Source organism: Blennius ocellaris (genome assembly GCF_963422515.1).
Source record: "Blennius ocellaris genome assembly, chromosome: 16".
Classification (NCBI taxonomy): domain Eukaryota; kingdom Metazoa; phylum Chordata; class Actinopteri; order Blenniiformes; family Blenniidae; genus Blennius; species Blennius ocellaris.
The window spans coordinates 10,001,297-10,025,944 of record NC_137665.1 but is presented as its reverse complement, the minus strand read 5'-3'; the positions used below and the strand labels follow the sequence as shown (position 1 = coordinate 10,025,944).

The following is a 24,648-nucleotide window of genomic DNA, read 5'->3' as shown; positions in this document are numbered from 1 at the left end:
AGGTAGCGTGTCTCTGTGTGTAGGAGAGGTGTGTGTGTGGTGACTGTGCGGTGAGTGTGTGTGCGAGCGAGAGTGTGAGTAATGCTGAGTAGAAGCCAGAGAGCTGAGGAGAGAACAAGGGGAGGAGACTCTCTCGGGGATTGCGTGCGGACATCAAATGTTTACCTGTAACAAAAAGAAAAGGGAAGGTGTAGAAGGCAAAAAAAGGAGAAGAAAAAAAAGGCCGTGGTTTACAGGGGTGGGCGGGGACCCAAAGCCTAAAGCATGAGCTTCGCACGCAACTTAACAATACTACCTTTATGAAGACTGTATTGCATTAGTCAGTGAGTACACACTCACACACACTGTACCGTTGGGGTTGGCGTGTGCACGCACACACACATCAAGGAATTTCACAGGAATAAAAGACTGATGGCACCCACAGTGCAACTCTGTTCAGGACTTTTTTTTTTTTTTTAAGTCAGGAAAACTTTTGTGTCCTTTAAAATAATGCGATCAAAGTCAGACATTTGTAACGTTTCCATGTTATGATCTAAATGGGACCAAATGACTGAGCCCATCTGGGGAACAGCTGTCTGACAGAAGGGGTACTTGTGTCCATCCAGGCTAAACCCAGAAGTAGAACATCTGAAAGCAGATGTTCAGCATTCCCTCTCATCCTGGACCCTTGCTGTGGTTGCCCTCTTCGTTATTTTTTTTTTAATCATAATTGTGCAACAAATCAAAACAAAAGGAGTGTCCGCTCCTGTGGTTAAAACCTCAGAGAACCCCAGTAATTTACCAGCAGGCTCTTTATCTGGGGCTCTCGCTCTCTCTTAATACCTGTCTCACACAGATCATAGCTTTCCATCCCAAGGCGGTCTTATCTGTACTGAGAATAAAAAAGCCTGGAAAATCCTGGGCTTGTGTAGAGCTGCTAATAGATTATTAACAACAGTCACGTCATGGATTTATATTAAGACTATTGTGTTCTCTAGGGACCTTTACAGTAACACCTCTGAATCATCTTACTCTGGGTGTGTTTAGCTGCAGGGTGATCTTCACACTTTGCAATTGTAAGGTCAATATTTAAAATTTAAACCATGTTTATCACTTTTCGTCCTAAAAATGTCACCCTAAAATATTGTCAGTGCATTTAAGCAAATGCAACATTTCTGCTTTTGCAAGTCTTGAATGCAACAGAAATCTTTCAGTGTCGGATCTGATTGGCAGCTTGCGTGTAAAACGCAGTTACTGGGATTTAGCCCGGGGCGCCTGCGGTCCGTCCAATATGTGTACTATAAATAATTTGACTCTGTGAGAGAGAGCGAGAGAGCGAGAGAGAGAGAGAGAGAGAGAGAGAGAGAGAGAGAGAGAGAGAGAGAGAGAGAGAGAGAGAGAGAGAGAGAGAGAGAGAGAGAGAGAGAGAGAGAGAGAGAGAGAGAGAGAGAGAGAGAGAGAGAGAGAGAGAGAGAGAGAGAGAGAGAGAGAGAGAGAGAGAAAGACACGCGCTGGGATCAGGGCTTCCTCTTTTGTAAGTGTCTGCAGTCAGAGTGCAGGTACAATAGGGAGCATTGTTCAGCTGGCAGGCCCATGCGTGCCGGCTCCCCCTCCATACCTGAGCACAGAGACAGGTGTATTTCTCCTAGTCACGCATAGCCCTGCCACACTCCCAGCTGCCTACACACTGAGATCTCACTCAAACACACACTCAAAGAATCATCCACTGTCTAAAGTTGGCATAAGCTTTCCCTCTGACTGCAGTCATTTTACTCACAATAGAAGATTCCTCAACGGAACTCTTTAATGTTAACCTTTTACAAATGACATTTTCAACATGTAACATTTTTCTCTTCGTAGACTAAAAGAGTCAAAGCTCATGTAAATTCAATTCCATGACCTTACTGCTGATGAAAAATGTAAGATTTAAATTTAGATTTTTATAACATTTGCCCCTTGACACCAATACTCAATAAAGTCAAGGCACCTCTGAGGCAAAGAGAAACCTCATGGTCACGCTATGGTAAAGCCCCAGGAAGGGTGTGTTTGTCCAAATAAAATCACCTCTTTGCCCAGTGTAGGACTGCGTGTTAGGGAGGGAAAGCCAACGAGTCATACACATGACAGTGATACTGTACAGTGAGTCCAATTTTAATTTCTTCTTTAGTAGGAAAACATAGTCTAAATAAACATTAGACCACTTTTTTTTTTTATAATCTGACATCTTAATGCACATCTTTAAGGGAACAATCTTGGAAGACAACAAAAGGTAATTAGAGATTTTAAGAACAAAGGTAGTTCATTCAGCAAAAATGTTTACGGTCGGCACCAATCAAACAGGGTGTTGGAGGGGGGTTGTGTCATTGATTACATGGTTTCCTTTTAAAGGGGCCTTACTTGCACAAATCTGACTCCCCAAGGTGCTGGAAGAAATCCAGCCCTATCAGTCTCAGAGTGCAAGAGGATTAGCTCTTTATCCTGGGTGATTCTATAGAATAGTGCTGCATGCCACATTATGTCTTATTATGTAAAGGAGGCACAAGGCATTTTTCAGCAGCTTCCACATGAGAAATCTTCATCCACGTCACTTTGAAGCCTTGCCATGACCCCTGTTCAACTTTGTTTCACCCATTCCCAGAGCAACGGCAAAAAAAAAAAAAAAAGAAGGTCTGCATGCTGGTTGCATGTGAAAATGCAGACACTGCCAACATCGTATCTAACGTCAGGATTTCCTGCCTGATATTTACCAAATGTAGTCCCAAGTGGATGTAACAACACTTATTAAAGTTAGACAAGTGCGTGAAATAAGGAGGGCAACCAAGCACAGCAGATTAAAAAGCCTTTGGTGCGAGCCCTGCCAGTGAAATCGCTCCAAGCTATTGGGAAATACTTTACTTCTGAAACGTATTTACCAACCACCCATCAACCCCACGCCCATATATCAGAGCATCGTGTACTCTGTGATGGTATGGTTGCATTAATGCAACATTTCCAGCCTATCGGTCTCATAGGCTCTTGTTCTCTATCCTTTCGTAGAAGTTTGTCCACTCAGAGCCACATAAGGAAACATTTGTTCCCAGTCTGGTTGAATAGAGCCTTGTGTTGGAGGTAGTCAAAGAGATACAAGGGGATCGGACATCCACACAGTCCAACACAAGAGCTCTGCTCTGAAGCCCCTCTCTGTCTGTGCTGAACCCGTAATGAATGTGCCCTGGTCTTAATCACTATCCGAGCACACACTAGAGATATGACTGACTCAATTGTCCTCGTCTCTGTGTTTTGTATGTTGAAAGCAAAAGTCATCGAGGTCATAGCTTCCAGTAAATGCCAGGTGATAACTGCTCCGCCTCACCTGTCATCTGGCGAGGATTTCTATGTTTCACGGGTTTCACTGGTGTGACTGTAGGTGTAATTTGAAGAGATGAAAAAAAAAAAAAGTTGTTTATACTGCTTAACATGATCTGATGCTTCTCTGCTTTCTGCCTTTTTTTCTTCTTCTCCTGGATTCACTAATGCATTCCTCATTTTCCTCCCATCTGTGCAAAGCATCATTCAGAGTGGGTTTTGTGTTCTCTGGATATAATTAGCCCTGTCACACCAAACTGGAAAACATGTGTGTGGACATTAGCACACACTGACATAAGTGGAGACATTATTGGTGGCGGATGCACACAAATAGATCACACTTTGGTAAATACATGTGTTAGACACATACAGTGGACAGATAGACAGTAGAATAATACATTGGATTTAGCTCCTATCAGTTTAGTGAAACTGATAGGAGGTGCCATTGTTTACATTCACTACATAGTTTTGGATGAGAGACATTCTTAAGTACTCTTACAAGCCTCTTACTGATACTTTAATTCATTTTTGATTAATGATTAATGAGCTCAGGGGGGAATTATTAAGAAAGGAGTGAGGTCAACACACTGAACCAGATAAAAAAATGTAACCCTTCTTTTCTTTTTTTTTTTTTAAAGGAAAAGAAAACCCTTCACACTGCAGCGGTGGCTTAGGAATGTGAGACAGGAATGCTGTTGAGTTACTATAAAGGGGGTTTGATCACTGAAAACAATGTCTTTGTGTTTTCATCCCAGGCTCTAGTCACGCAATGCTGTGTGCGCAAACCTCCTGCAACTTTTCAACCCAGGCAGACAAGAAAGCCATCAAGTACCTGCAATTGACAGAATCGCGTGCAATTCAGGTACTCCTCGACTCTGCTGGACGTCAGCCAAAGGAGTGCGGGAAAATGTGGCGTGGAGCCTCACCTGCTTCAGCATGTAATGGATCAGATGGAGACGTGTGTTGCAATTTGAAGTGTGGGGAAACTATGTGTATAAGAATAAAATGGGATATTAAATATACCCCTCAAATATTACACACGTTTTCATTGTGAAGCAATATTATTAATACATAGATAAATACACCTGAAGGTATAGTTCACTGAGTTTTTTTTTTTCTTCTTTTTTTTAAAAATCCTTGGCTCTGTGCGCCATTCCAAAATTAATCCACTCCTCGTTTTGGGTTTTCAGGGCAGCTATGATCCCAGAAATACAAGCAAGCCTGGAGGTGGTTAGGACATGAAAGTGTGGTAAGTAAGACAAGAGATTCATTCATGGGAAGGTGATTCAAGGCACCGACATCTCTGTATCTCTGCACGGCGACAGATGATCATTATTACTCACACACGTTGCTCACGCAGGGCTCACACGCAACCTGGAGCACCCTGACAGATGAGTGACTGCAGCCAAATTACAAAGAGCTTCTGACTTATATAATTAGACACCAGTATGTTTCAGAAAAAAAAGTGACGCATAATAAAAGCTTTAAATAAAATCTCACAAAAATATGCTGTGTTTTATTTCAATAGCTTTTCAATTTATAAGATATATACTATTTATATCTTACCACTCATACACTTTCAGAAATTTTGTGCATGCACATTATCAGAACAAAATATGCCTGGGTCTACAATTCATCCAACCATACATATATTTTAGATGTATTGTGCATACATCGATGTAAAACATATTAATTTATTCTACATAATTTTAGCTTTTAAAAATTACTATACAACAGATAAAATTCATAAACAATTTATAGTGGAAAAGTCAAGGTGTAAATGAATTAATTAATAATAAAAAAGCACTGCAGGTAATATTTCGCTACACAGCAATACTACAACAACAATGTTGAAGAGTAACCTGTATCCCAAATTATATTCTTTATTCTTATTTTACCAATTGCAGTTCATAATCAGCACAATGCATTTTTCTTTTAAGCTTTAAGTAAAAGCACACCAACTTGTCCAAGAATGCAATGAAGTACTGGGAAGAGAAGCAAGTCATTTAATCTATACCAGACTCACTGCTTGCGGGTGTTAAAAGGAAAACTCTTTAATACGTAAAGTTCACATCAGGCAGTGTATTTATTTTAATCAATATTTTGTTGTAAACCATTAGGACAACTCAAACGTATTTCTATAGCGTCAAGTCAATGCACGATGCTTTAGAAATATATACAACAATTGCATGAACAGCTTTAAAGGAAAATATAGTAAAAATATTATTAAGGTTAAAAAAAAAGTAAAATCTGATGTTTAATTAAATCAGCCCCTTAAAAACTATTATGCTCAGGATTTACAAAAATATTTACATTTAAATTCTTGTTTTAATGTTTTAGGTTTGAACTGATTGCGCTGTCCTCACATTTTTGAGTGCCTCTTGTGAACTACACTTCCCATCATGCCGTGCGCGCCTACGTTTGCTGAGAGCAGCATGTGCTGCGCCGCTGCGCTCAAACTATGGCTCAGTGCGGCTGTGGCTCTACACAGGAGCATGTCTCGTCGGGAGAAACGCTTTGAGCAGCTGCGGCATTTTCCATCACCGGACTGGACCATCCAGGAGGACCCGGCATCCGCTGCCACTTCATCGGAGTAATTACACTGATTTGCCACACATGATTTAATTCAAGGATTCTTTGGACGCATCAAGAGGATTACCTGTTCTAATTTCAATCCTGACACGCGCGGAGAAGTTATTATTGTTGTTTATTCTTGATTGATCACAATGACCACTGTTGATGGATTCTACATCCTGGCCATGGATCTTGTGCGTTCTGAGGAATGTAACGTGACCTGGGAGTGCGTCCTGCTGCCACCGTGCTGGGCAAGTCGGCTTACGGACAGTCCGGTGTCTTGGGATAATTGGGATACACGCGCGGTCAAGTTTGGCAATTGTCAGAGATGGTGTGTGTCATCCGCTGCCATATGTTTATTGATACGGATACTGCTTTGGATTTTGGAAGCAAAAATGATCACTTGGAATGTATCGAGAGATGTCCAGGGATTTGGATAGTACGCACCACCTGGACCAACAGGTATGTGATCACTGAGGATTCCCTTCAAACATTTGCCTTTTTGGCTATGTACAGTATTAATTATTAAGTTTAAGAAAATTCTCAAGTTGTGATTGTTCTCCAAGGGTCTTGTAATATTTCAGATCATGTCATTGCGCAAACGAAATATTAAAACGTCCACCAATGTCTGTTTTGGGCAAAGGTCCTGTCCTTATCTCTCTAACACACCCATTTCCCCCATATCATATCTTCACTCCTCAAATTAGTTTATAATCAAATTCCTTTTGTTTGGGACTCAATAGAATCATTGTCCCGTTGTGGTTCAGCGTTGCATGTTTTCCATAAGAAGTCAAAGTGCCCCTCTGTTAGATTCACCTGTTCACGGAGGGAGAGCTCTTCTGCTCCGTTATTCTCTGTCGTCCAATGTGCACCACATACTCTCGTATTGATTGACTTGTATCCACTGTCACTGCTTTACATCCAAAGTGTAAACGTGTCCTCCTCACCATCAGCATGCACCTGCAGTGCCAGGTGTCCACAGCCCACAGAGTCCTGACCTGTCAGGAGTTATGAAGCAAAGTAAACGCACAGTGTGCACACACTGCCCGTAATAACCATGTTGTCCTCCTCTCCTACACTGACTCCATTCAGGTGAAAGTAACTCACTCATAGTGAGACTTCCCCCATGCTCACTGCCTCTACCTGACATTATTCCTACCATACATTTGTGTTATAATTCTTATTCAGAGGGACCTGGATTCTGTTTGAGTAACTGACAGAAGCATGTGACCTTTCAATCAGTTTAAGTATTGGATCATTTATGCAAGCTGGCACGTCCTTTGTCAGGAATACTGTAAAAATAGTGACGTTGCATCCAGTCGCTCTGTGTTTACGTAATGTCATTTGATTGAGTGTCTTTGTTGACCCCCCACCCCCCACCCCCCAGCATCTTCCTCCTCTATTTTTCTCAAGTTATTATCCACTTCCTTCATAATAATGAATTCTTTCTATTGTTGGGGCAGGGCACAGAGCCCGACTATATGTCTTTATACAGCACAGGCTGAGTAACCCCCCTCCAATGCAGCAGCCCCCCCACACACCCCCTCTATTAAAAATCTTCTCCAAACAAGACCCCCTTTCTCCACTGAAGAGGGACCCTCTGTCTAATGCCAAGTGACTCTCATGGCCAGCATTGACGGTGGGACACTTGCTTGACAAAAGGGGCTGAAGTGTCAAATAAACTCGGTCAGAGCCCCCGACACACAAGAATTCCTTTATCTGCCACCCTGGGAGGCAGACAAAGACAGACTTTGTGTCAGTGAGCAGGCCTTGACTAAACACTGGGGCTTTTTTTTAACTCCTCTCCTCACAACTTGTGCCTCTTCTTCCTCCCCTTCCTCCTTTTGTCGTTCAAACGGTGAAGCGGGAGCATGTCTGTTGACGTGACCCCGCCAGCCCAGCATCTGTCCTGCACACGGCCAGCATCACTCCACTGTTGCTTTCGCCCATCGAGAACATAGCCCTTGCAGTCACAGCTGTCCGATGAACGACTGAGCGGACGTAACATTTCAATGCCTGCGTTTGTCAAATGGATCCTGTTTTTTTTTTTAAATAATAGCAGGATCTGTAGCAGTGAAAACTGCTTTCTCACATGAATGAATGTACTGGCTGTGCCGTCATATGATATGCTTGTGGTAAACCGCAGCAGAGAACCATGTACACACCAGGGAAAGACTTAACAGCCCTGTATTTACTCAGCTCAACATTTCCGAAGAACATTCTCATCACTGGCAGTCCTTTAGGACTCCCGAGCTCGGGTTAAATCGTCCCCCATATTGCTTTGTTTGGAATTGTGCTGAACTTGCACCTTGGGTATATCTGTTTATGCAATTGACATCTCTGTAATATCAATTTGTGTGACCTTAAGTCAGGTTATGCACACAGAACCCTCCAGCAAAAGAGCTGTAATGAAGACCTACTGTCGTGACATGACATTTCGTGGTGCATCCCCGGCTGGCCCCAGTGACAGACATGTACATCAGACCTCCAGACATGCGAATACATGCCTGCTCAGAGTGAGATAGTCCCCAGCATAATGGTTAAGGTAAACAGCCAGAGTGGCTGTGGTTGAGTGTGTTAATAGTGTGTTTATGAGCTCACCTTGAGCGGTGATTTATCACGCCTGAACCCAAGGCCTACCTCAGGGCCCGGGCCCTGGTCGGGTTCACAGGGTTACCATACTTAGCAGAGTGACCTCCTGGTGAACCATGTGCCAATGTCATGGCCATTTATAATCACTAAATGCAAATGGGAAGGGGCAACAGAAATATATTGGGCGTCAATTACACCATGTATGCACTTGGTGTTACCTCACTTTGTCTGCAGGTAGCAAACTCCAGTAGCAGGAAAATGCCCTCACGTCATTAGTGTCAGATAACCTTTTAATGAGTGTCGTGAGAAATACTAGGTTGTGAAAAAGCAAGCCGATGTATATCCTTTCCTATAGAGAAGCTCATACACTTCGTGCGCATGTGTGTCTGTCTGGAGTAGACCCTAAAGTTTGTCTAAACAGGAGAACTGTCATTTATTAGTAGTGCGGGAACAATGGGGAGCTTGTCTCTGGGGTGGTGGGGGCCAGTGGGGAGCCAGAGGGGGCCGGTGGAGCCAGGGGAGGGTGGCCTGAGATTGGGCAGCAGCCTCTGACCAAGAACAAGCCCCTGTCTGATGGAGGGAACTGCTGACCCTTCCTGAGTAAAATGGCAGCTTTGTTTCAAGGTGTATGTGTTTGTGCCTATGTGTTTATATGTGTGTGAAAGAGGGAAGCAGAGAGGTTTAGAGAAGCTGGGCGCACTGTGCTACAGTGTTTGTTTGTCTCAATATGGGGCGACTTTCCATCACTTCATGGCTTTTCTTAACGTTTGTGATAGATTCTCACATTGTTCAGCTATTGTTTTGAAATGGGACCGAGTGGAGCTCCTAAACCTGCGGTCATCTTCTTGCATCAGCTTTGTATTTGACATTTAACGGATGAAATGTATTGAAGCTTGGTTTCTATGCTTTTATATTTCTTCTGTAAGACATCATTTAAATTCATAAAAAAAAATAAATAAATAAATAACCAATGTGTTTTTCTCCTTACCAATAAAGTAATTGGTGTATCTGTGATGCCACACACCACTTCAGTCTTCTGCATCGCTATGACACCAGACTGCAGCTTTAGACTAATTAGCTATTTTGTGTGTCCCTCTGGCCTGTTGCCACAGCCTGCGTGTTGCTTTCTTCCTACAGGCCTACAAACAATTGCTTTCCCCTCTAATGATGCTCATGGGAGAGAGAGGCTTTGTTCAAACATCAGTGTAAAGAAACAGGAGGGAGGAGAGAGGAGGGCTGATTGCTGGCGGGTAATGGCGGCAGATTGCTGATTTCCTACAGAAGAAACCACAACTTGAATTGGTGATGGGTGTGTGGGGGGGACAGACGACCATGCTTCAGTGAAAAGGTGGCAGGGGGGCTTCAGGGGAAGTGGTGAACACGAGTGGAGTAACACGTCTGGCAAAACCGGCCCTCTTTGATAAAACTCCTCGCTGCACCAGGTGTGTGGACCTTTTGAACTTTCATTATCCAGAAGCAATCTGCCCCACCCGACGAGAAAGTCGACTGTACTTCTTTAAACTTTCATGGTGATCCCAGTATCCTCTCTGTCCTTTACCTCCTGTGTAAGCACAGTCTCTCCTCGCTCTGCAGGAAAACAGAAGATGATACAAAAAGCAGCGATGGATGGAGGACAGGATTTTTTTTCCGTCTCCTAACATACACTTGACCTGCACCCAGTACAAGTGTACACAACAAGAAGCAAACTTCCCCCCCAAACAGTGCAGCACAGGGGCATCTCTGTCAGCTGAGCCCGACAGACAGAAAACAGTCCATTCACTGCTGCAGGAAGGCTGCATGCTCAATTCAATGCCCGCATGGACTCTGTGGGTCTGCAGAGGAATGAAGAGATGCTCAGAAATAGCTGCAGCAAAAGTCCTCTTTGATGGTTTTACAACGTAATGGAATTGAAAGTTGTCAGGTGTCTGTGTGCGTCTTCAAAATATACATTATGTATATTTATGTATATTCAAAATGTATATGCATGGGGGTTACATGTACAATTGAGGGGAATGTGAATAAAACTGGCTCTCAGGTGAAATCGTAACCTTTCTTGCATGCAATACAAGAAATCGGACTAATCTATATTTTGCCATGCTTTAAATTCCACACATTTCTACCTCTGTTTTTTTTCTCAAACTGACCTCGCTTGTTCTTTTATCACTCCTGTTTTGGAGGGAAAATTCCTCCCCTTTGTGTTCTCATTCTCACAATTGTCACATTCCACTGAACTTGTGACCATGTTCCTCCTTCCCTCGGCTGGGTGTGGGTCTCCATGGTGGCCTCGCCGTGTCCCAGCAAGTCACACCTTCAGGAGTAAGCCATCCTCATTCAGGAGTCGCTTTCCTTTTTTTTTCTTCTCACATTCAGTCCACTCTTTCATTCATCCACCCCTTTTATTTGGCTCTCGGTGGGGAGCATAAAGGAGACATTTTCAGTGTGAAGAGGAGCGTGAAATTTCCTGTGTGACCTCCCTGGGACACAGCAGACCACCGGGCTCCTCAGACAACTGTTTCTGTGCGTTAAATCCAGCGCTTGTGTCGGAGGTGTGCATGATTCTGACAGCTTTACTTATTTTTTTAATCTGGTTTGCTTAACAGAGAATGAATGAAGCAGAGGAGGAAGCATTTCCACATAAAAACTGCAAAACTGTTGGATAACTCTGCCACATTTTCAAAATGGTCAATACTTATGGCATATTGTAAGTGCAGGTTGGCTCATTAGGTGGCAGATGCTGATTTGTTCCCAGCAGAGCTGTTTATATGCCGTTTGTCTACCAGAGTGGTCCCTGAGCCCCCAGGAGACGTGCTGTGAAAGTGCAAGAAGTCATTGAAAGAGATATAGAGATCTCAAGCTGTCATCAACAGACATCACTCATTGAATCAAGCTATGTATTAAAAAAAGCAAACAAAGAAATGAAAAAGGGCATGAGGTAGTAAATAAGACTGTGGTTGTAGTTTGTAATTAAGCTGCAGGTAAGCATTGCTTAGACTCTGCTGGCCTCTTGCGGATAACTAATGTAATGACATTGAACCCTGTTGCCTGCAACTCATAATGTGGCCACTTACTGTTTGTGGTGCTGTTTTCAGGCGTTAGTTTGGAGTTTTGGAGTTATGTGATAAATGAATGTCAGCCATGTTTCTATTTCATAACAGTGGATAAAAAAAAAGAAGAAGACATTTGGAGTTTTAGTTCATCACACGTGCATTCTCGTCTATGGGAAATTCTATAGTCGACAATTCCAGTCAAATGCTGGTTTTTGGACTGAGAGACAACCAGAGTATCAAGGTAAAAAAAAAAAAACACACACTGAAAGAACATGCAAACTCCACAAAGTAAAGGCCACCAAGCCCAACCTGGACTGAAACTCAGGATGTTCTTGCTATGAGTCGAGAAGGTCTCACCACTACATCACAAACTACGTTTAAAGCGCTATCCCTAAATTATAAAAAGGGTGTATTTTCCTTGAATACACTAACCGTGACCACCTGTTTAAAATGAATTAATAGTAGTAGAGTAATTCAAAAGGTTTTTTACCCACAGTCAGTTAAATAGTTAGGCCACATTCAAGATAACTTTTTAAAGGTCCATCAAACAATCAATAACCCAGCCTTGAATTCGGAAGTGCAACTTTTATTTCTGTTTATTACATTTTCAACCTCCTATTGCTTTTATTACTTGTGTATTTTTTGGATAATTAAATATTTCCTATTAATATCAAGAACTGTTTTGGAAACAAATTCTTAACTTTAAAAAAAAACCTTGGTCCAACACTAATGTGACATTATTTATAGTCCATAATGCTCAAGGAGCAGATGTCATCAACGGTCTAATCCACCCGCACCTCATCTCTGAGACACGTTGAACCAAATGTTCCTGTCTTTATTTATTCCTTGTGCTCAATACACAACAGAAGAGAAGCAAGATGGGAGTTGCCACCCTTCATTGTATCATAAAAAGCTAATTAAACCCAAATCTGAAAGTAGTTTGAACAAGACGTGAGGCGGAACTTATGTCCTTTAATATCACTTGTTTTTTGTAACAAATGTGATGACATTTACAAGTTGTGATAATTTCCATTTGTCATGTTCAGGATAGCGGGGCGCGAGGGCAGGATAGATCCTGGACAGGTCGCCAGTCTATCACAGGGCAAACACACAGAGACAAACAACCACAGACACTCCATTCATGTCTCGGGGAAAATTAGGGTCACCAATTAACCCCACATGCACCCGAAAACTAGAGTACCTGGGGGAATTACACACTTAGGAAGAACATTCAAACTCCATACAGAAAGACCCGGCCAGTATTTCAACCGATGACATTGTCACTGTGAGGGGAGAGTGCTAACATTGTAATCATTTACAATTCTAAATTAGTGCTGGTTATTTCCTTAGGATTCAATTGAATAGCTGGCTAATTGTTCTTAAAAAGCAGATGTTTAAGGGACAATGTTATCAAGAAGATATGTTCAGAGTGATGAGATTCTACCGAATCGTTCAAGTAGAAGCAACCTATTTTGAAAGAAAAACTTAAGCAAGATGAGTAAATAAAATGCTAATTTCAGTTTACTAATCTATATAATACATGGACATCTAAGGCATCCTGGATTTGTACCACTTTGAAGCTTCTTATCTCATCATTCACCTTCATTATGCTTGAGTAACCTCAGTCTTGTTATATACAAGAATGTAATGACCGCATTATAAGTAGTTTAGAGTTTAACGTTTTGAAAACTACAAGGCAATTCTTGCTGCTGGATCTGGTCCATTTTTTTTCTTGTATCATTCCCCGCAGTTTACCACTAGAGGGCGCATATGGATCATTTTTCTTTTGGTGTAGGCCTATTGGCAGGAGTCTGTTACTGCTGGAGGGACTTAGTCACTACCAAGGTTTCTGTAAGGTTAAGTCTTTCCAATTACTTGTCTCTGTGGATCAAGTCTGAGCTATCGTGTGGTGTGCCGAAGTGAAGCCATGATGTTGTGCTTTCACTTTATTTGCTTTTTTTTCTTTCTCCTCAACTATATGGCCCAGTTGAACTTATATCTTCACTGCATATGATTCAGGTTCAGACTTCAGGTTGAGTTTTTTTGCTTTTGCTGTTTAAGAATGTGACAATTTGAGTTACATACGTATGCAAGTTGTCACTGTGTAAATACTACCCTGATGGAAAACGGGCCACATCAACTTACTTTTCAGTTTTGAAGATTACTTGTTATTGTAGAAAGGAGCAAGGTGTGTACAGGCCAAAATTCTAGTTTTATTGTTGACCACTAGATGGCAATGTGGTTGCACGAAAGCAGGCTGCAGGTCTTGAAGTTAAAGCCGCATGTTCTGTTGTAGTAACCCTGTGATCTCTGGAGTAATGGATGTAGATTGGCATTATTATCTTCTTATTGCCCCTCATTGCAGCTCATCTCCCTTTGAAGATCAAAGTGTTTGTGTGCCTCTGTGTGTACCGACGCTGATAAAACCAGAGTGAACTTCAATAAAGTCAACTGTTCACTTTGTACATCTGCCCCTCTCTCTCTCTCGCTCTCTCGACCCTTCTCCAGCATTAAAAGTTGTTGTGCTGTCAAACACACAACTGTGTAGGTGCCGATTTTCAGCGAAGTTGGAGATGTAATTTCAAAACACTATGATTTGAGAGCCAACAACAAGAAAAACTAAGCAAGGCAAAAACAGCACATAGGCCATCAAGAGCCAGTCCAACTGAACTGAAAGTGCTTCTGGTGTTTATTGGCTTCACTGCAAGTCTGTGACTTTTATACATTACTGAAGGCAACACGAACGAAAGGGACATGCAGGTGACAGGGTTGGGGAACAGGTGGGGCAGCTTGTAACTGGGTGACAGCCACCACTGCAAAACCAGTTTACTTGTTCGATTTGATTTCCTGCAGGTGACTTGTACGTCTGCACGTGTCAGTGCTGTTGCAGTTGTATATCCAGCAAGTAAAAGCCTGAGTTCATGATCACCACTGGTGGTTGCTTCAGACTAAAATTGTACGAAATCCTTTCCAGTTTTGTTTCATCCTGTCCGTTGTTGGAAATCATTCTGTAATTTTCACTGTTCTCTTTCCAGTGCTTTTCTTTTTTGAATTCTGTTCTGAAGGCCTCATGTTTTGTTTCCACGCGACATCGTTGTCTGTCTGACCAGTTTGCTTTCAACAAATCAGATTTGAGAGTATGTAGTTATTCAGGATTGTGCCATGGGATTATCGGAAAGAGTGTCACGGGACATTGTAATCACGACGAACTCTTGTGCAACTTGTTGCACATGCAAAGTGTTTAAATCAGAAAAGCACATTCAGTTATTGCTTACATGTAAATGCAAAGCTTCTTTTTTTTTTTTGGGCATTTTGCTTTCATTACTCTGATAGGTACGGTGCATATATAGGTTGCACACACAGCCATGCCGAGTGTAATGGTACAAATGCACTTCCACAGTCGGCAGCTAATCAAAGGTTTCTTATCAAATGATCTTGTATTTGGCTCTGAAGCCACGCACACACAAAAACCTTCTGCATATCTTGGTAACATGCATTGCAATTTCCTCTAACTTCTCATCTATTTACCTTCTAACAAACCTATGATTCCAATTTGCTTAGGTTTCTCAGCCTCCATTAATTCCTTCACTTATTGTATTAAATTGTAAGTTTCCAGGCCTTTGCAATTACTGCAGACTTTATTTTTAGGCCTCTGTGAAGACCTTTTGGCCTTGGCACCTGCGCCTTAACTCGTATATTTTCACAGTGACAATAACTAATCCTCCACAGGACGGTTACAGCAATGTTCTCGGCTGCTTATCTATGCCATCTCTTCCAAGTCCTCCAAAGTTACTCATCTTCTCATAATAACTGATCGATGAAATCCTTCAGCAGCTTGTGATAACAGCAACCACAGGTTTGCTGAATGGAAAACCTGACCAGACGTGTTAAAGTGAGCAAACAGGTACTGTCGTAGCTCACTTGTTTTTTCAGCAAAATGTTCTTGTTCAAAGCTGCTCGTTGCAGACACCGCGGTGAATCATGGCAGAGCCGCCATAGCGAGCAGCATGTTAAGGTGGAGCTTTCACAGAAATATGAAGAAGGAAGTGTGTAGTGTTGAGTCAGTGGATCAGGTAAACCACCATCTACTGTTCCAGTTAATCATTGATGTGCCAGAGTTCAGCCTTTCTGTCCTTGGAAGGCAGACAGGCTGTCGGAAAACATTTCTTCACAAGTTGCATTTTTTGCATTTTACACCTCAAAATACTACCTTGTACAGCAACTGCGTTTCGCAGCTGTGCAATAAAGCATTACCTACAGAGGCTTTGTCTGTTACATGTATTATTTCTGTGTGTCTTTGCTCCCTGTAGCTGATGTTAATGGGGTGTTTTTAGCAGCAGCAGCTCCTTTATTGGCCTTTCTTAGTGTGCGTAGCACACTTTTTCATCTTTCCACTGGTTCACTTCCATAGAAACACAGGGTAACATTGGCAAAACCCCAATTATAAACCAAGGGAAATCCTAGCACAGTGAAAAACTGTGTGTTGGCCTTCGGCTGCTGCCCCTAATGGGTGCTGTAGCCCTCAGCCAACAGGAGCCGAAATGTGGTTCACGTGTGTTGGGGTGCGAACAGCTGTAGTGACAGAGTCTGGAGCAGTTGGAGCAGACACGTATGCATACACAGAAACAAAGTCGTATACACAAGGAGCACGTTAGCGGCGGCGCATGACTGGTGCAAGTTTGGTTTTCAGTGTTGTTTAAGGAGAGGCGTTTGTGTGAGGTGGGTACACATGTTTGTGTGTGTTCCTCCAGTCGTTTATAAAAGCCTGCACCCCTCCACTGTAAACTCTACCAGCCTCTTCTAGACATCTGTCTTTCCCACTGTGCCTCACACAGACATACACACATATGCCCATGCACCCGGGCTGTCCAAACCTTTTTTTCTTTTTTTTTTTCCATCGACGGCCATGTAAAAAAATAGCACAGAGGGTCGTGCCACTCATTAGAAGTTGAGTATATTGCAAAACATCAGCGACGTCAATTAAAATGTGTCACACAGGCAGCTCGGAACCCCTCTGATGTACACACACGTACATTTGGACAGTATTGATTATTCGACTCACTCATCTTTGACCATCACAACCCTAACTTTAACCAAATACTAATCTTTGCACCCCATAAGTATAGACATACTCCTTTTAGGTTTTGGAAGAGAGGACAAACACAAATCCATGCAAGTTGCAACTTTAAATTTAAACTCTGCTCAACAGTATGATGAAAACAGTGAGCATTGCTGCAGTGATGTTTCTCATGTGCTCGGTGTGGCCAGTAAAGTGAAGGGAGGTTTGTGGTAGTACTGATGTTGTAACATTTGGTGCTACTCAGAGGCTTGACAGGGAGCCCGGTGGCCTGGACGACAGGGCAGAGGCCATTAAGGTGAGATCGGACTTTTCCAGCCCTCCCAGAATTGTGGCGCCGCGCAACAGACCAACTGGCCGGAGCGGTGCAGGGCTGGGTCCGGTCACACCAGACAGGAGAGGCAGATTACGAAAACATTTTGGAAAATGTGAGCGAAGCGGTCGGGGGACCTGGTGCTTACAGATGGCAAGCTCTCCCCCTGCCAGCTGCCAGCTTATCAACTTTAACGACGTGAGTGAGTGATGGCCAGTGCCTCCACCCCGTGGGTCCCCGTGTCCTTCATGCCCGCCAAGGCAACAAGAATGGCAGCAGCACACCAATAAAGCCCCACACGGTACTGTTTGAGAGGCACTGAAGTTCTCTTTCACTCATTCAATGAATCATGCAAGATCAAAGAAATGGGAAGAACTAGTTTGAAATTCTTGCTCATAGTAATTACTTCTGTGTAGATTTGGAACAATCATCAACACAATGTGATTTTTTTGGATGTTTAACTTTGCTTTGGTTTTATAACTAAAACGTTTAGCGTCGGACACATACTGTACGAGTCAATAGCGTGTGCCTATGCTCTTTCTCGTGTCATTTCCAATCGCCTCTCGTCCTCTATTTGGCTGAGCTCTTCGTGAAGCTTGAGGGGCAGCCTGCATTTAAGAGACTGATATAAATAGACATTAAAAAAATCAGCATGGTCTCAATTTGCTGAAGCTGCCGCGTGTTCCTTTATGAATGCGTCATGTTTATACTACAGTGCGAGTGAGAGAATTGGTGCACGCTTTGTCAGGCCACACTTCTAATCGCCTAACCTTCATTTTATTGCCCCGTGCAATCTTGTAACGATGCTGGGGTGAGACGCGCAGACAGCGTTCACTCTGAGTCAGAGAAACAGCAGACATCTGTTACAGTTATAACACCGATAATATAACCAAGGTTAAAAAAAACCTGTCTTTTACACAAAGCTCAAAAGTAAGAAATAAATAATAATAATCTATTTTGTGACCTGGTTTTAATTTTCACAGGTAACTTGCATATTCCATTCATGCCTATGTTGGTTATACATTGGACACAAGTGTTAATGTCATTCTGTTCTCTGCCGGGCTTTCACAGTTTTGCTTAAAGGTCTGTTCTCTTTGGCTCTTAGCTGCCATGGTTTACTAAGTAAATGTGCTTATCACGTACAAAAGTTAAGACCAGAGCCCTTCTTACATTTTTCATTCCGCCACCTGTTTTTATGAGTGCCACAAACATGTTCTGCAAATCTAAACAAGCTGGGGCAAAATATCACCAGTCTCTCTATGAGATGACACCAGGACTCAATCTTCTGTTTATTAAAGGTTATATTACATCATGCATAACACAAAAATATTCCTGTTGATGGCAACACAACACAATAAATGTGCAGGTGTAGTAATTGCTGTAGTGTGTTATAATCTGCTTTTCAGTCTACCCAGGTCCATGCTTATCAATACTTCCTCATCTTAACCTGTGTCCTATGTCTTCATGAAGCCTCCTCCAATGATTATGAAACCAATATACTGGTCTTGCGGCTTTTCTGCGGAACTGCTTACTCCAATCGCTGTACAGTACAGCTATGACATTTGGCCGGGTCATAAAGGAGCAACAAGAAGCATAAAAACACCTTCCGATGTCTGGGTCTCTGTAGCCAGGCTATTAAGCTGTAAAGCCCCATTGTAAAAATCAAGATTGAACCGATATACTCGAGGAGAGTGGAGCAAAGATGAAAAGAGCCTCATTCTACCTTACTTTAATAAACCTACAGTGGGCTTGGTTTTGACCGGTAAGCACACGGGGAAATTCTTTGAATTCCCCGGCCTCACACCCTCACTCTACTTTTGCTGCCTGGCAGCCAGTGCTTCTGGCTGGCTATATGGGCTTGTTTGTGGCACGTTTGACATCACAGGAGAGTTCTATTGTTTTTAGAAATGAGAACTTTGCCCCCAACCCCCGCCACCGGCCTTCAGTTCCTAAAAAATGTTTTACTTTATAGTTGGTACATTGGACTGAATTGGTAGATAAGAAAAAAGTGTATGTGGGAAGACAACACTTTTATGCTCATATGCACACACACACACACACACACGGCTCCTTTGTAGGTGGGCCACATCAACCTTGTCTGACCATAGTGGAAGGTGACCACAACTGCTCCTCTGCGCTTTCCCTTTGTCCCTCATCTCTTCTATCTTTCTGTAATTGTGTCCCAGACTCAGACATGTCCATAAATAAACGGGGGCTCTCTCTCCTCAACCAGACCCAAGCCATGTTTATGTTCCGGCCTAAGTTAGGGGGGGGCATCTGGACCGCTGGGCCTGCTTCACCATCTTTCCCTGCGCTCAGGTGGAGTCAAGATGTTCCACGATATGCCTAATGGACTAACATATTCTCAGGGCACGGTCAGACAGCTTTTGAGGATACATTCATGTATGTTTCATTTATTTTTGTTGGTTTTCAGAGTTGAAAATAAAAGCTCCAGCTGCAGATGTGAAGTTTGTATCAAATGTTTTATCTCTGTCCTTTAGAATTCCGATGTTTCATTCTCTCTTTCTCAAAATGTGCATGGAATCCAAATGCGTTTCATTAAAATAAGTATCCCCAGAAAATGCGAACCTCGCTTTTCACTCGGGCCACCATGACCTTTAAATTCCTGCTGCACTCTTTTGCAAGCCGTTTAAGAAAGCGAGGGAGATTTTTCAAAACAGACAGTAGAGTAGATTTTTGGTTTATTTACATTAGCTGGATGTGGTCTCCTGGTCTTCATTTTCATTTGGTCCGGGAGCCAAGCTATTAAAACTAATGAACACTTATTACCCAGAGTTGGATCCTGAGCTCCTTGCTAAACATCCCTTCTGTGGCTGTTTGTTTTACTTGTACCTGATTATTCAAACAGAGCCGTAAAACATGTGGCTGAGCCCTTGCCTCTGGTCTTTACAGGTAGTCTCTTAATAGAGTCAGATCCATATTATGTGATTGGACAGGCAGGGCTTTTTATATGAACAAACATGGGTGGGCTTGATTTTACATGACTAATCATTTCTGACTGGTATTTTTAAATGCACAAGCAGAACAATCGGATGACCTGTGGGTTGAATTCTGAGGATGCAAGAACTCGTGTTATCGTAAAGCTTGATGCTCAATGCAATCCAGTTTGAATACATTTTTCATGTCGATGGTCTTGTTTGAATTACATTTTTTAACAGCCCAATTAAGACAATGTAGTTGATGAGGTTTTCATTTTTGAGAAATTCCCTATTAACTCATCTCAATTAAGCAGCCTTGTCAATCACTATAGTCATTCTGATGTAATCTACTGTTTATAATTCACAGCACAAAATCACCTTCACCACATGGGTATTTTCTCATGGTGTCAACACCAGGATTTACTTGCTTGATGGTTAACTGTTTGCTGATCGCCAGGTGTCAGATTGAAGATTATGGTGACAACTGACAGATGCACGGTTGTGCCTTCATAAAGCATGTGTGTAAGCTGTGTTTTTATACACTTCAGTATGGAACAGCCAATCACCTGTAGAGAGAGTGATGCACAAAAGTGTTTTTTCTCTCTCTCCTTGCTGTGACCTTTTGTGCAGCATAAATCAATCTGAACAGTAATGTTGAAGTAAGGAAAGTCTTTAAAAAAAAAAAAAAAAACTTCTTCCCCCTCTCCCGACACTTGTGGTTTTTAATATGATACCTGCATATGGAACGCATGGTCAAATAAACACAGAGTAAAGTTTCCCGTGTATGTACCAATCTGTCAAAACGAGTGGGATCTCAGCTTTCATCCCCCTCCTTCGGGGCATCGCCCTCACACAACCCCTCCCACCAGACTTCGCAGTCCCTGTCTTCAGGTGGAGTTTCCCCAGAGAGAGATTTGGCTATTTCGAAATGTTTCAACTGAATGAAAGGATGTTAGACGGCATGCCACTTAATGGTTCCTTTGTCAAATCTGAGATCAAATAAATGCGTTTCATGGCAAGGATAAAGGTTGAAGGTCAGCATATAAGCTTATGCAGAGTAGCTTATTGTTTTTTTTGTTTTTGCTGAAATGATTGAAGTTGATAAAATTTAAATTAAAAGGCAGGGCTTTTATCTGCTGCAATTTCTGGGTCAAAGCAATAGCTCAAACACACTTGTATTACATTTCACTTAACTCGCTACCACTGTAAAAATATGTAATTAAATATGCAACGCAAGGCACCACACCTATAAATCACGCACGATTATAAAGGCGTGTGTTGTCTTGACGCGTGGACTCCACCCACGATAGTGGCATGACTGGCACTCTGCTGTGTGTATGTGTGTGTGCGCCGTCAGGTCACGAACTATATCAGTCCCACTTGGACTTAGTCATTCTATAGCTTTGCTCTGAAGAATTTGTAGATCTCACAACGGCACAAAACCTTCTTTTACAAGCCTGCTTTACTTGTTTGCACTAAAAGGTTCAGACTGTTCTGGCAAGTCGGCAAACAATGGAAAAAAAAAAGAGTAGAACATGACATGATGTGACGACAAAATCTTTAGTGCACAAATGGGTCTTCTGCAGCTGCATGGAGCAACATAAAGAAACGGAGAAGGAGAAATGTGGGCCAAGCATTGTGAGAGAACGTCGAAGACAAGCTCATGAAAAGAGTTTTGGGCTCCTCAGAGTGTCTTTAACTTTGACTACTGGTGGAGGAAATACAGAATCCTCACTACAGGGGCCTTCCTCTGTACTCTCCTGGTGAAACGTTGCCTCCAAAGTGCCTGATAGCAGAAGTTTTCTTTGGATGTTGCACAAAGTTTTTCCTCTTTGTCCCCCCCCCCCCACCACACACATCTGAAGATGTATTTTTATCACAGAACAGATGACAGGGTAATCCTTTGGTGTCTTGCCACCCCCCCCCCCCCAACTGACCGTTGATTTCCTTTTTTTGTTTTGCTTTCCCTCTTTTTCTTTACCCCCTCTTATCAGCTAATCCCTCCCTGCATAGAACGCTCAATTAAGAGGCTTAGTAGATAGAAAATGAGACCGTTTTGGATGCATGGAATGTGTGAAAATGTCATGAAAAGGGGGTTGTGACTGGCCCTCCAACCAAATAAAAGAAGGAAATTGAGCTTTTTGGGGGAATTAATTTACTAAAGGATCGTCTTTGTCGCCTCTGAGAGGTTTGAAACAGAACTTTGAATGGTGTAACAAAAATTGAGACGTGAAATCGCACTTCCCAAACCCATTTTGTTACACAAGCGGTTCAGATGAGGGATTTCAGACGTCATGATCAGGCACTTTTGTAACTGTAGCTTTGCATTGCATTGACCTCCACATTCCTGACCTTTGCCTTGAATGCAGAAAAAATGGGCACAGTAGCATCTTGTACCGCAAACACAATCTCTGATCTCCTTACTCAGATTAGAGACAAATGAGCAGGATTATGACGCTCCAAAACACTGTGCTTTAATAGCCATACAGTAATGGTTTTCAAGTCTATTGATTTCTATTTCTGTCTCATTCAGTAAAACATATTTCACCAGACTCAGCTGATTGGGGAGGGCACAGAGTTTTTAATCAGATGCTGATTGCTATTATAAAATTCCATAAATACAATATCTTTGTAAACATGTAAAGTGTTTCCTTGTGAAATTAAGCAGTTGTGTTTGAGTAGGAGAAATTAAATTGTCAGCTCAAATATATTTTTTCACTAATAAACCTTTTAGATTGTCTCATTTATAAATATTAGTTTCCTATGTTTTGCGCTCTCACTATCCTCCATGCATATAAAGTTGAATTATTCACCTTTCTCCTCATGTTAATAAATGCATATGCAGCATAGATTTTTCAGCAGTGCATGTACATGGAATCTACCTGAGGTCATTTGGGTGGCGGGCTTGTTCTGCTGTGAAGTTTGAGATGAAGCCGAGATGGAGGTGAAAGAAATGCCTTCTGTGTACAAAACATAAACGAAATGTGTCTCGGAACAGACGCCGTGCTGTGCTGCTCCAGGAGGAGAGAAGTGGTGACGGAGAGGGAAGGGTGGAGGTAATTGCCACATTAAGGGGAAGGAATTCAAAATAAATTTAATCTCCCAATCCCTTTCACCCCCCAAGAGGTTTTACGGTGAGCATGCTCCGTCTTGTTATGAGACACAAGGAGAGTACAGAGAGTGAAATGGAGACAGGCAAGAAGGAGGGTGAGGTCCTGATCGAGGTAATCGACTGGCTCCCAACCAGGTTGAACTTTTGTGGGAAGGTTCACAAAGAAGGGCTAACTCTTACATGCAAAAAAACCCCAAAACAAACCAAAAAACTGTGGTTTTATGTGTGTGAAGTAGCTTTAATTACCTTTACTTGAGAAGCCAGTTTTACATTTACTCCTTTCTCCCATACTGTTTCCACAGTGCTTCGCTCTGTCAGTGAATAGTATCATTAAGGTCCAGGAGTATGTGGAGCCTTTTAAAACATACTACTCCCACTAATAGCATTTTTCTGGCACATTTTGAAGATACGTTGATGTCAGAAGTGGATGAGTTGTGGGCATTACTAAAATCAGCAGCTGATGTTCTGAGATCAGACGAGATGATTGAAAGTTTGCTAAAAGAAAACCCTTGTGATGACTTTCAGGTTGGCGAGAGACTTGCTTAATAAACAATAGAAGGCACTTCATTCAGTTATTTTCCCTGAAAATACCCTCAGGTGAGTGGATTCCTCAGAGCTGCGGTGAGGCCCTGTCAGCGTGTGAGGTGCAGAAGCTGGGGTTAAAGGCCTGCTGGGTTTTACTCTTTGTCACTGTGCGGTTTGGGCTCTCGCTTGGACATGTGGTGTGTAGTATTTTTATAATGTAATCATTTCTCCTCCTGCAACAACACTGTTAAAACTTTCTGCATGCTGGGGCAAGAATTCAGTCAAAGGCCCCGCTGACCCAGACACAGTAGAGCATAAACAATGGAGGGCCTCTGCAACACACATGGAAGACATGGACACGCAACAAAACACACACCAACCCACAAGTCTTTTATCAGCGCCAAAGAAATTGTTTATTTCTCATAAATCCTGCACCGTTTCGCTGCAGTTGTCTCTTTTAGAACTCTTTTTTTTTGTAATAATCTGTCCAAACTCGGATCAGTGATGCACACATGTGGGCCGTCTCCAGTGGTTTTATTAGTGCGGCGTGTTTACTTGGTCCAATGTAACCTGTGGTTTTCTGCGATGAGTCATCTTCCGCTGTTGAGGAGAGGCAGTAAGGTCAGCTGAAGGTCTCTCGTTCAGGAGCAGTTTAAGTGACACTGATTCGTCTCCCAAGGAGCAACAATAATTAAGACGGTTTCACAATCACATAATTATAGCTTCTTGTCATGCGTCGCCCACGTGTATCCCGTCGTAAATTTCTACGTATAGTTGGTAGCTGACTAAATAAGAACAAAGCCTCACCTCTTGCCCATTCTACTCAGCCTGATGTTATTTAAGCTTGAAGCTCTTTCTGTTAAAAAGGAAGAGAGAGAGAAAAAAAAAAAGAAGAACTTCCTGCAAAACTGTAGAAATGTCACCTAACCTGCTGCTGTGTCGCAGTGGGACTGACAGCGTGATTGAATGAGATTGTCTTCGCCGTAACCCCCTCCCCTCCTCTCACCTCATTAAGGAAACACCAGCCTGGATTTCAGGGTGCTGACAGGCTGATTCGGTGTGATGGGTTGCCCCGTGCATGGACATGCCATCCCCTCGGCTGGCGGGCGAACACTGCGCTCTGTGTTGATGGCGACGGCAGGCGC

At 42.5% G+C, this 24,648-nt stretch overlaps 1 long non-coding RNA gene across 1 annotated transcript in view; it reads left to right on the top strand.

The window, feature by feature from the left end:
- Positions 1-5,880: 5,880 nt before the first annotated feature.
- LOC308141442 overlaps positions 5,881-24,648 on the top strand; it is a 51,113-nt gene continuing 32,345 nt past the window's right edge. Inside the window, exon 1 of the long non-coding RNA XR_013936972.1 lies at positions 5,881-6,360. This is a non-coding gene — a long non-coding RNA (uncharacterized lncRNA). The remainder of the gene's footprint in view (positions 6,361-24,648) is intronic.